Raw genomic sequence first — 12,311 nt, forward strand, 5'->3', positions numbered from 1 at the left:
TTGGCAATTTCCTATTACAAGCACACTTCCAAATATGAAACTAAAGTTTCAAAGGAAAGTACGGGCTGTGGTGCAGGCTGGTGAGCAGCCAGATGCAGCCAGATGCAACAAATCACTCTGACCAAGAGGTCATGAGTTCGAGGCCAGCTCAGAGTCTGCGTTTGTCTCTGTCTTTGTTCTATGTTAAGGCACTGAATGTTTGCCTATATGTGTAATGTGATCCGCCCCGAGTCTCCTTCGGGGTGAGAAGGACGGAATATAAATACTGTAAATAAATAAAATAAATAAATAAATTATAACAAGGTGGTTTTTTCCTACTGTACGATATAAGGTCATATGCATATATTGATTATAGCTACTATTTCTACTTATGCTCTTTGGCATTACAGTTCTAAAAGTTGCATATAATAACATACAATATTTACAATCAAATACAGCCAGCCAGCCCTCAATATCAATGAGTATAACGATTTTGAAAAAAGCAAAAGCAAAATTTGTGTTGTCGAATGCTTTCATGGCCAGAATCACTGGGCTGCTGTGAGTTTTCCGGGCTGTATGGCCATGTTCCAGAAGCATTCTTATTTAAGATACAGCATTTTACTACATAATTGTATATAATGAATGAACACTGACTTTGGTATAGAGGTCCTGAAGCTACAGAGCCCACTGTACTGTAAAACTAAGCCAGCAATTTAAAAAATCCCCAGATTTTAAAAACAACCATAACAAAAATGCTTGTATAAACACAAAAGGCTTAATAAAATGAACATCTTTCCATTTTTGTGTAACAGCCAAGTGTGTAGATCTAGGAAACTTGCCTCGGGGAAGAATTTTATAATGACACAACTGAGAAAAGTAGTAGTCTAATAAAAGACATTCTGATCTTCCTTGTCAGTGGAACCTATAATAAGACCTCAGAACTAGAGTTTAATTTGGGGAGTAAATATTGTCTCAAATATCTTCTCAAGTTATAATGACCCTGCTAACATTATAGCCAAAGAAAGAAAAATGCAACATTAATTTAAACAAAATGATGGTCACATTTAAAGAAGTATCAGAATCAAAAACATTTTTTGTATTGCAGGCCAAAAGCCAATATATGCCTCCTCTTAGTATCAAATAAGTTCAAAGAAAACGATCAGAAGCTATCCGATGTAGTGGGCCAACATCCCATCCTTCAAAATCGGCCCTTGGGTTTCAACTTTTTCTTTCTTTCCAGAAACTTCACCACGGGTCCAAGGAGCACTACTGGTGTAGAACACTGAATAGCCTTCTGGCATTGGCATGTAATAATGAAACCTCAATAAGAGAAACTGTAAAAAGAATTACCCAAGGCCAACTACTCTAGCCATGGAACAGTGTTATAGTTTATTAGACAAATTAGACACACTGTTATATTTGTGCAAGCTTTCTAAAGACCTAAATACCCTAAGGACACAAGATCCTGTCTGCTTTTGGAAGCTAAGCAGGGTCAGCCCTAGTTAGTACTTGTATAGGAGACCAACAATGAATACCAAGTACTATGGAATATATTTCAGAGAAAAGTACTGGCAGTCCAGAGTATTCCTTGCCTAAGAAAACCTTATTAAATCCACAGGGTTGCCATTAGTCAACATAAGACCTTCTTTCTTGAAGGTCTTTAAAGAGGTATTGTATGGATACTCCTTGGGGGTGCCATATTCTCTTTCACACACACATGCAAAAATACTGTGCTTCTGTACTAGCTCTCTAAGGTTGTAAAGTTATTTGCATAGGCATGTGTTCGGCCAGACATCACATGCATCTGATTTATCACATTGCCTGAAAACTGTAGTTTATTCCCACTCACCCTACACACATCTTATGACATGATTCATGAAAGAAAGCTACTTGTCTGTTTTATGGTCCTTCTCCCCAACGACCAGCAACTATGAGATGGGGATGAAAGATCATGATTGTATAAAAGCTTTTTATGGATAAAGAAAAGAAAATAAAGGAAGAATTGAGTTAAATAAAAAAAAATTCCAAAGAAAAGTAGGCTGTCCAGTCACACAATTCACAGCAATCTGTTATGTCTGAAATCTGAAGAATAAGCAGACAAAATTAAATAGTTCTGCATGCAACTATATAACTTGTGTGCTGTAGTGGTTTGTGCATTGGATTATGGAAAACCAGCCACGGAAAACCAGTTGGTGACCTTGGGCAAGTCACAGTCTCTCAAATTCAGAGGCAGACAAAAGCAACTCTCCTTGAACAAATCATGGCAAAAAAGCCACATGAAAGGTTTGCCTTAGGCAAACTAGAAGACACACTGTAAACATGCAACTATAAAGCTCCTTTCTTTAGGTGGTCTCTTGGTGTTGAACCACAAATACTGAAAATCTTATTTAACAGCCCAAGCTGAAGAATAATGTTTGAGGAAAGTAGCACCCCTTTGTAACACAGTCAAATTATTATGAGCTGACAAATTCATATACTATTCATCCATGTAATTCCAATGGAATCTGTGTTTCTAAGAATTTTGCTGCTGAGATCCCTGGGAATGAGATTAACCTATACATTCCTGCTTAGAAGTAAATTCCACTGAGTTGAGCCACCATAACTCAGAGGTTTGTTTTTAACAACTGGTGCCTTGGGAGCAAAAGCAATGGCTAAATAATGGGTGCATCTATGCTATAGAATAATGCAGCTTGACACAACTTTAAATGTTCAGTGCTGTAGTTTGGTGAGGCAGTATTTGGCAGAGAAGACAAAAGATCTTTCTAAAACTTCAAATTCCAAGATTCCATAGCATTGAGTCATGGTAGTTAAAGTGGTATCAAACTGTATTAATTCTACAGTGTGGATGCACCGTTTTTTCCCCTACTTTCATCCCTTAGCGCAAAAGTGGTCAGCTTGCAGATGTTGGATTACAGTTTCTATAATTCTTCTGTGATGGTCAACACCTCTATGTAAGCATGATTCCCCAAGGCACCAGTTGTCAAAACTAAATCTCAAAAAACAGAAGAAGAAAACAAGGAGGAAGAGGAGGTGATGGTCAAGTGCTAACTCTGCCTCAAACTTCCTTTGTTCCCATTTGGGTGGCTAAGAACAGAGGAAGTGGGCTTTTTTTTTTTTTTTGCTACACCACAGATTTTGGAGAAAGACAGTTGGAAAATTAAGAATAAACCAGGCCTTTCATTTATCCCACATTGCATCTGCTCAACAGTACATTTTGATTAATCATTTAAATCACGTTTGCTCCAGAACACTGAGACAATCTGGAAAAATCTATGTATCTAGATTCCCATGAAATGAATGTTGAATGAAAATGGCTTTTAAATATGGATATCTGTTTTAACTTATCAACTCAGCTTTTTATATTTGGACTAATTACTTATTTGAGTATGTTTTACTGATTTGTTATTGTTTATCTTGTTTACTTATGTAATAAGGTAAAGGTAAAGGTAAAGGTTGTCCCCTGACGTTAAGTCCAGTCATGTCTGACTCTGGGGGTTGATGCTCATCTCCATTTCTAAGCTGAAGAGCCGGCATTGGCCGTAGACACCTCCAAGATCATATGGCCGGCATGACTGCATGGAACGCCGTTACCTTCCCGTCAGAGCAGTACCTATTGATCTACTCACATTGGCATGTTTTCAAACTGCTAGGTTGGCAGAAGCTGAAGCTAACAGTGGCCACTCACGCTGCTCCCGGGGTTTGAACCTGGGACCTTTCGGTCTGCAAGTTCAGCAGCTCAGTGCTTTAACACACTTTGCCACCGGGGCTCCTTTACTTATCTATATATATAAAAGGGTAATGAAATTTCAGTCTAGGACAAAAACAACAAAACTACACATCCCAGAAACACTAAACTTGGCAGCACAACCCCTCATCCATGCCTCTGCGTTCATACAACAAAAAGCTCCAGCTACTCCAGAAAACAGCCAGGCTTTGAGACTGCAAGGCTATTCACTGCTATTCCACCTGGCCAACAAAGGATTCCCATAAGCCACAGCAACGCGTGGCCGGGCAAAGCTAGTGTAATATAACTTATTTATTATGCATGTCTGGCATTGAATGGCTGCCATTTTTGTGGTGAGCCATCTTGAGCAGGGAGATGGGATGGGATACAAATAAAATTACCATTATTATTATTATTATTATTATTATTATTATTATTATTATTATTATTATTATACTGTTTCCAAAAAACCCAACAACAACCAAACAACCCATCTGATGTAGATGTTAGACTGTGACATGGGAGATTTAGAATGACTCTGGGCAAGTCACCTTCTCTCAGAAATCTTTACCCATTTTATTGTAAGGATAAAATGGAGCACAGTGAGTTTGTTTTCTAGAGACTAGAATACAATCCAATGGATTCAAAGAAAAGAGATTCCATGTAAATTTCAACAGAAAGGACGAAAGCATGAAAATGAACAAAATCTGGCTACCCGTATTTAAAAACTCTAAAATCAGGACAGTAAATAAAGAATAACACCCTGAAAATCGTATTTCCAGACAGGAAACAAACAAGGCCAGAGAACACATCCTAAGAAAGGATTCCCCCATGCAGGAAGCAGCCAGGCTTTGAAGCTGCAAGGCCATTCAATATTAATCAAGGTGGCCAATTGCAACATTCACACTTGCCTCCAATAGACAAGAGTTCTTTCTCCCACTTTGAACATTCCACAGATATATAATAAACTCCACTTGCCTAGTTTTCAACAGACTTCACAACCTCTGAGGAAGCCTGCCATAGACGTCAGGAGAGAATGCTTCTGGAACGTGGCCATACAGCCCGGAAAATTCACAGCAACCCAGTGATTCCAGCCATGAAAGCCTCTGACAACACATTCCATGTAAACATTAGGAAGAGCTTCTTTATTGTAAGATCTTTAAAGAGAGGTTGGATAGCCATCTCTCATGAGTGGATTTGTTGTGTATTAATGCAGTGCCTTCTGACTCTTATGATTTTTTAACTCAGCCTAATCAATCATGGCATTTAATGCGATTCCCTTGGACCTCGTCACACTAGAATTTGGATCCACTTTAAATCCACTTTAGGGAGGGGCCTTTAAACAGCTCAGACAGACAGGTCCTGGGCCTCAACAAACTACAAACCCCAGAATTCTGCAGGGGGCAGAAACCGGATTTAAAGTGGATCCATGCTCTGGTGTGATAAGGCAGTTAGAATGCAGAATTAATGCAGTATGACACCACTTTAACTGCCATATCCAAATGCTATGAAATCCTGGGAGTCGTTCTTTGGAGAGGCAACAACTCTCTTTGGCAGAGAAGGCTAAAGACCATGTAAAACTACAACTCCCGCGATTCCATGACATTGAAGAATAGCAGTCACAAACTTTATTCAATGTTCTTGTTATCTGTACAAATATGTATCGAACACAGTATTATTAAAAATGTTGAAGCTAAACCAGCATGTGGGTGGATTATTTGCGCTTCAGACAAAGTCTGAATGGATAAGCAGAAGCATGTCACTATCTGTGTTTACAAGGTTGTCTTTAAAAGTGACAAATTGTCAACATTGGTAATGCTTTCTGATCTTAACAGGAAGACTGGAAATTGTGAGCCCAATACTTACAAAGCACTGAAAACAATAGGTCAGATGTCCTTTAAAAAACAAATCATCAACCTTGAGAGGCTGAACTGGATCAATGGTTCTTCCAGGAGGCTAAAGGAAAAGTCAGCCACCGAAAATAACAGGGATATCTTTTTTTAAAGTAGCATATTGTGGTTTATATGGCTTTCTGATAAAGGCTCCTCTAGGGGTTAGGCACATGAACTGTCCACATACTGTCAAACTTCCTCTTTTTAAAAAATGTGCTCTCTATTTGGTTGAGCTCAGGCTGCTTTAAAGAATTTAAGAAAAGAAGGGATGTTAAAGGAGGGCGCGCTATCAGGTTTCAGAGCTTGATAAAGCAAAGCTAATAAGAAATTCCTATTTCTCAGCTGTAAAGTTGAACATTAGCATTTTGCAATAAAAGCCTGTGAAATAAAGGTAAAGGTGAAAGAAAGGGATATGAAAACTCAGAACTAAAAAGAACTGGAGGTTGAAGCTACACCAGGCATGGGCAAACTTTGGCCCTCCGGGTGTTTTGGACTTCAGTTCCCACAATTCCTAACTGCCCGTAAGATGGCTGAGATTTCTGGGAATTGAAGTCCAAAACACCTGGAGGGTCGAAGTTTGCCTATGCTGATCTACACTGTAGAATTAATTACATTTGAAACTAAACTGCCACGGCTTAATGCTATGGAATCCTAGGAGTTTTAGTTCTACAAGGTCTGTAACCTTATCTGCCCAAACTACAGATCCCAAGTTTCTATAGCATTACACCATGGCAGTTAAAGGGGGGTCAAGATGTACTAATTCTACAGTTTACCTTCTACTTTCTGATTTAAACAAGCTGTCAGCCATGTTGTCGAAGGCTTTCACGGCCAGAATTACTGGGTTGCTGTGAGTTTTCCAGGCTGTATGGCCATGGCCCAGAAGCATTATCTCTTGACGTTTCACCCACATTTATGACAGGCATCCTCAGAGATTGTGAGGTTTGTTGGAAACTAGGCAAGTGATGTTTATATATCTATGGAATGTCCAGAGTGGAAGAAAGAACTATTGCCTTTTGAGGAAAGTGTGAATGTTGCAATTGGCTACAATGATTAGCATTGAATGGCCTTGAGGCTTCAAAGCCTGGCTGCTGCCGGCCTGGGGGGATCCATTGTTGGGAGGTGTTAGCTGGCCCTGATTGCTTCATGCCTGGAATTCCCCTGTTTTCTCAATGTTGTTCTTTATTTACTGTCATGATTTTGGAGTTTTTAAAATATTAGTAGCCAAATTTTGTTCCTTTTCATGGTTTCCTACACATGCTTGTGGATTTCAATAGGTTCTCTGAGTAGTTTGGCATGGTGGTTGTCCAGCATTTGTGTGTTCTCAAATAATATGTTGTGTTCAGATTGGTTCATCAAGTACTCTGCTATGGCTGACTTCTCTGGTTGAATTATTCTGCAGTGCCTTTCATGTTCCTTGATTCGCCTTTGGGTGCTGCATTTGGTGTTCCTTATGTAGACTTGCCCACAGCTGCATGGCAGGAAGCAGCCAGGCTTTGAAGCTGCAAGGCCATTCAATGCTAATCCAGGTGGCCAATTGCTACATTCACACTTTCCTCAAACAGACAAGAGTTCTTTCTCCCACCCTGGATATTCCGCAGATATATAAACCCCACTTGCCTAGTTTCCAACAGACTTCACAATCTCTGAGGATGCCTGCCATAGATGTGGATGAAACATCTGGAGAGAATGCTTCTGGAACATATAGCCCAGAAAATTCACAGCAACCAAGCTGTCAGCCTTTCACTAGTTGGAGCAGAAAGTGTGCCACAAGGGTGTTGCTGTTTTAAATACTGATCCCTTTTTAACATATTTAATGAATGAGTTACAAATGTGTTAATCTCATTGATTTAAAAATGTAACTACAGATTGTTTTAGCCATTCAGTTTGTCCCTACAGCACAAGTGCTTTGAATTCCATACTTTGGGAAGGAGGAGGTGAAGCAGGATACAAATCACATGAGTAAAAACAAGTAAGGACATCAGCTGTTGAATGACTTGGCTCAATGCTATGGAATCATGGGAGCTGTAACTTTAAAAAGTGTTTAGCAGTGGTTCTCAACCTGTGGGTCCCCAGATGTTTTGGGCTTCAACTCCCAGAAATCCTAACAGTTGGTATACTGGCTGGGATTTCTGGGAGTTGTAGGCCAAAACACCTGGGGACCCACAGGTTGAGAACCACTGGTCTTTAGCATTCTCTTTGCTACTGAAGCCTAGGTGTTGCAGTTTGGTGAGGAACAACACTTTTGGACAGAAAGGGCCAAAGATCTTATCACATATTTATATAATTAGGGAGTATTGAGCCATAACACTTAAAGGGGTGTCAAACTGAATTCATTCTACAGTGCAGACCATTCCTCAGACCATCCTGTTTATGGGCTGGTGTGAATTTTCCACGCTGTATGGCTATGTTCTAGAAGTATTCTCTCCTGATGTTTTGCCCACATCTATGGCACGCATTCTCAGAGATTGTGTGGTTTGCTGGAAAACTAAACAAGGGAGGTTTATATAACTGTCGAAGGTCCTATATAAACCTCCCTTGGTTCGTTTTCCAATATAACTCACAACCTCTGAGGATGCCTGCCATAGATGTGGGCGAAACATTTTACTTCTGGAGCATGGACATACAGCCTGGAAAACTCACAATAACCAAGTGATTCGGGCCATGAAAGCCTTTGACAACACATCCTGTTTATATTAACACCCCTGCAAAAAAATTTTTTTTTTTACTTAAGATAGGAGCGGGGAAAAAATAGCCCCAACAACAAAGCCAAGTTAGGGTTTATTTCTGAGTTGCTGAGAGTTTTCTGAACTGTATGGCTATATTCCCGAAGCATTCTCTCCTGACGTTTCACCCACATCCCAAGAGGTTGTGAGGTCTGTTGGAAACTAGGCAAGTGGGGTTTATATATCTGTGGAAAGTCCAGGGTGGGAGAAAGAACTCTTGTCTGTTTGAGGTAAGTTTTAATGTAGAAATTGGCCACCTTGATTAGCATTGAATGGCCCTGCAGCTTCAAGGACTGGCTGCTTACTGCCTTTGTTAGCTGGCCTGATAGTTTCCTGTCTGGAATTCTCCTGTTTTCTGGGTGTTGCTCTTTTATTTACTGTCCTGATTTTAGAGTTTTTTATACTTTTTATTAAAACAGAGTTTCTTTTGTTATTGTTATTTTGTTTTCATACTGTTTTTTAATACAGTGTTTTTCTTATTATCATTTTGTCCTTTTCCCTCTCCACCGCCTCCGGGCAAAAAGCCCAGTTTCAAACCCAGCTCCCACCTGGCGCTGGAAGGACTTCATTGTTTTAGTTCAAAGGCTGCAGCCATCTACACGGTAGAATGAATGCAGTTTTGACGTCCCTTTAGCTGCCTTGGCTCAATGCTATGGAAGCTTGGCGTTGGTAGTTTTTGGAGAGGCACCAAGACAACACTCCTAGGCAGAGAAGGGCAAAGGCATTGCAAAACCACAGGGCAGTTAGAGTGGTGTTCAGGCATGGGCAAACTTGGGCCCTCCAGGTGTTTTGGACTTCAACTCCCGCAACTCCCTACCGGCTGTTAGGAATTGCGGGAGTTGAAGTCCAAAACACCTGGAGGGCCCAAGTTTGCCCATGCCTGGAGTAGATGCATCCTACCCCGGAGAGGATTGTGAGACGCAAAAGATAAACTTCCCAACTTTTTCAACTTCCCCGCCCAAACTTTCCCAAAGAGGCGAAACGGGAGACTTACTTTCTCGAAGGTGTCGACGCCGGTGGGTTGATGGGGAAGGGGCTCTTTTCGGCCCCGAAGGCACCCCAACGCGTCCTTGTGCGAGAGAGCAAAGCCTTGGGTCTCTCCAAGCAGCAGAGGAAGCGAAACCCCGCCGACAACAACCGCCCAGAGGAACTTGTGCGACTTTCTCAGGCTCCTGCTGTTGCTTCAGTGGCGGCGGCGGAGACCGGGGCCCCCGAGGTGGATTTCCTGGTCCTGGGAGATTTGCATAGTTCTGTTCTTCGGGAAGGCAGCCGGGGAGGGAGGTCGAAAGGGGAGCGCTCTCGTCCGCCCAGAAAGCGGCGTGACTCCCGACTGTTTCAAACCCAGCCCTCTCTCTTCTGATCACAAAGCGGAGAGGCTGGGGAGTGAGCAGAGGACTTCGCAATTACCGTCATTAGCCGGGGGTTAGTTCCAAGATCAATATAACCACATACCTTCCTTGTTCCTTGAGGCAGGGGAAGCTTTGTCGCACTGAAATGAATACAGACACCAAGGGCGATCGGCTACAGCAGGCCTGGGCAAACTTCGGCCTTCCAGGTGTCTTGGACTTCAACTCCCACAATTCCTAGCAGCCAGTAGGCAGTTAGGAATTGTGGGAGCCAAAGTCCAAAATCCCTGGAGGGCCCAAGTTTTCCCATGCCTGGGATACAGTCGCCAAAGGATCCCTCCCAACTCCAGTTTTCCTTCAGAAACTACACTACCGAATTAATGCAGCTTGACACCACTGCAACTGCCATGGTTCAATGCTATAAAATCCTGGGAATTTTTGTTTAGTGAAGCACTGTCAATGCTTGATTGAAAAGGGTAAGATCTTGTGAAATGGCAACCGCCAGGATTCCATAGCCTTGAGCCTTGGCTGTTAAAGTGATGTCAAACTGCATTAATTCGACAATGTAGTTCAGTGGTTTCCAACCTTTTTTTGACCAGGGACCACTCTCCAACATTAGTACCAAAAGGGTTATGATTCAATGTGCTGTAGAAGGCTTTCATGGTCGGAATCACAGGATTGTTTTGTGGGCTGTATGGCCATGTTCCAGAAGCATTCTCTCCTGATGTTTTGGCCACATCTATGGCAGGCATAGATGCCTGCCATAGATGTGGCCAAAATATCAGGAGAGAATGCATCTGGAACATGGCCATACAGCCCGGAAAGCACACAACACCTCGGTTACGAATCAGTTTTGGGTCAACTTTAGATTTGGTTTGGTTATTTGGGATCCTGATTCAGAAAACTGCATCGAATAGACCACATCAGCTCTGTTTTCTGATACAGAACATATGCCATCCAGTAGTCGCCATCTGCTTGTCCGCACTTAATAATCTAGAACTGATGTGGTCTATCTAATAAAATTTTATGAATCAGCACCCTAAATAACACCAGGACCAGGCCTAAAAACGAAGACACCAAGAAAAACTTATTTTTGGTTGGGCTGTGTTATTTTTCATAGTAGTAATTGTGAGGCCGCAACCATATTTTGGTTCTTGCGGAGCACTGGTGGTCCACAGACTACAGGTTGGGAACCACTGTTGTAGATGCATTGCAAGAATAAACCCCCAATGAGGACAGACTTTGCCTCCAGTTTCACACCCAGCTCCCACCTGGTGCTGGAAGAACAAGCGTCCAATAACTTTAGCGTTTTGTTTCAAAGGTTGCATCTGCACTGTAGAAAGAATGCACATTGACACCACTTTGACTGCTTTGGCTCAATGCTATGGAATTGTGGGACTTGTAGTATTACAATGTCTTTAGCCTTCTCTGCCCAATAATGCCAGTGCCAAACTATAACTCTTATTTCCTTCCAGTATTATTATTTATTTACCATACTTATACCCTGCCTTTCTCACCCTGGCGGGGACTCAAGGCAGCCTTAACAACAGGCAACAATTTGATGCCATACACATGTATATTAAAAGAAGTTACAGTTAAAACCAAACAATTAAAACATGCATTATTAAAACAACAATTAAAATCGCGCCATCCAAATCATAATCCAGGGCCATTTCATTTGTCAATCACTTTGATTCATGGTTACTTATTGCACTGAATGTATCCAACTAACCAGTCAGCTGACTCCAACTCTGGTTTCCCTTCCATAACCAAGAACTATCTACTAATTGGCCAGCTGACTTGTTGTGTAAAAGCTGGCACGTCTACACTTACATATTATCCGGAAGGCTGTGTGAGTGTAAATCAGCTCCTTGGTAGCTGCACAATGCATTGGGGTTGATTTGGGCTAACACAGGCCAAAGCTGCAAAGTAACTAGTTTAACAAAACAAAACTACATCTACCTAATAATCTGGAACAAATTGTGACCCATGTAAGTAGTTGAGCCAGTTCCAAGATGAAACTGGTTGCAGTTATTTACACAGCCATCTTGTATTTCTTAAGCTCCAGCAGCCCAGGCACACAAGATGCCACTCACATCCCCTCCGTTCATAGTAATGGTGGCCAATAGGAGCAATATGGCTAGTGTCCATTGCTTGTTGACTGGAGGGATGTTGGCCAGGGTGTAGAGGTGACTGGAGAAAGGGTGAAGGAGTGAGTAATTCTCCCTCCCCTCTCATGTCATGTGATGAGTGACAGACACTAGTCATGTCAGTCTTTACTGGCTTCGACTTGGTCTGGAATAAAGGTTTTTGTACAAGGTCTGGCGGACGAATGGCATAAGCACTTTGCACTATTTTAAATATTGTATATTGTATATTATAATTGTTTTAACTGTTTTAATGTGTATTTTATTGTATTATGGTGTATTGGCATAAATTGCCAGTCTGTAAGCCGCCCTGAGTCCCTGCGGGTGAGAAGGGCGGGGTAGAAATGATAGAAATAATAATAATGTCATTGTGTGCTGGACACCACTACTACAAGAACAGGAGGGGGTGGTAAGTGGGGTCATATTGAGTACTGAACTGGGTTCAGCGCCACTCAATGGGGAGGACATTTTTCTGCCTACTCAGCAGCCGGGGCAAAAGA

General features: G+C 41.7%; 1 protein-coding gene across 4 annotated transcripts in view; it reads right to left on the reverse strand.

Annotated features, from left to right (window-relative positions):
- Positions 1-9,705, reverse strand: part of lyn (LYN proto-oncogene, Src family tyrosine kinase) — a 58,038-nt gene extending 48,333 nt beyond the window's left edge. For 2 of the 4 annotated variants that reach the window (XM_008116177.3, XM_008116175.3), the window contains exon 1: positions 9,313-9,703. The gene's annotated coding sequence lies outside the window, so the exon portion shown is untranslated. Of the gene's footprint in view, positions 1-9,312 lie in introns of all 4 variants that reach the window. The other 2 variants (XM_062980352.1, XM_008116174.3) reach the window with 2 other exon arrangements.
- Positions 9,706-12,311: the final 2,606 nt, after the last annotated feature.

The sequence above is a fragment of the Anolis carolinensis genome, chromosome 4 (assembly GCF_035594765.1).
Source record: "Anolis carolinensis isolate JA03-04 chromosome 4, rAnoCar3.1.pri, whole genome shotgun sequence".
Lineage (NCBI taxonomy): Eukaryota > Metazoa > Chordata > Lepidosauria > Squamata > Dactyloidae > Anolis > Anolis carolinensis.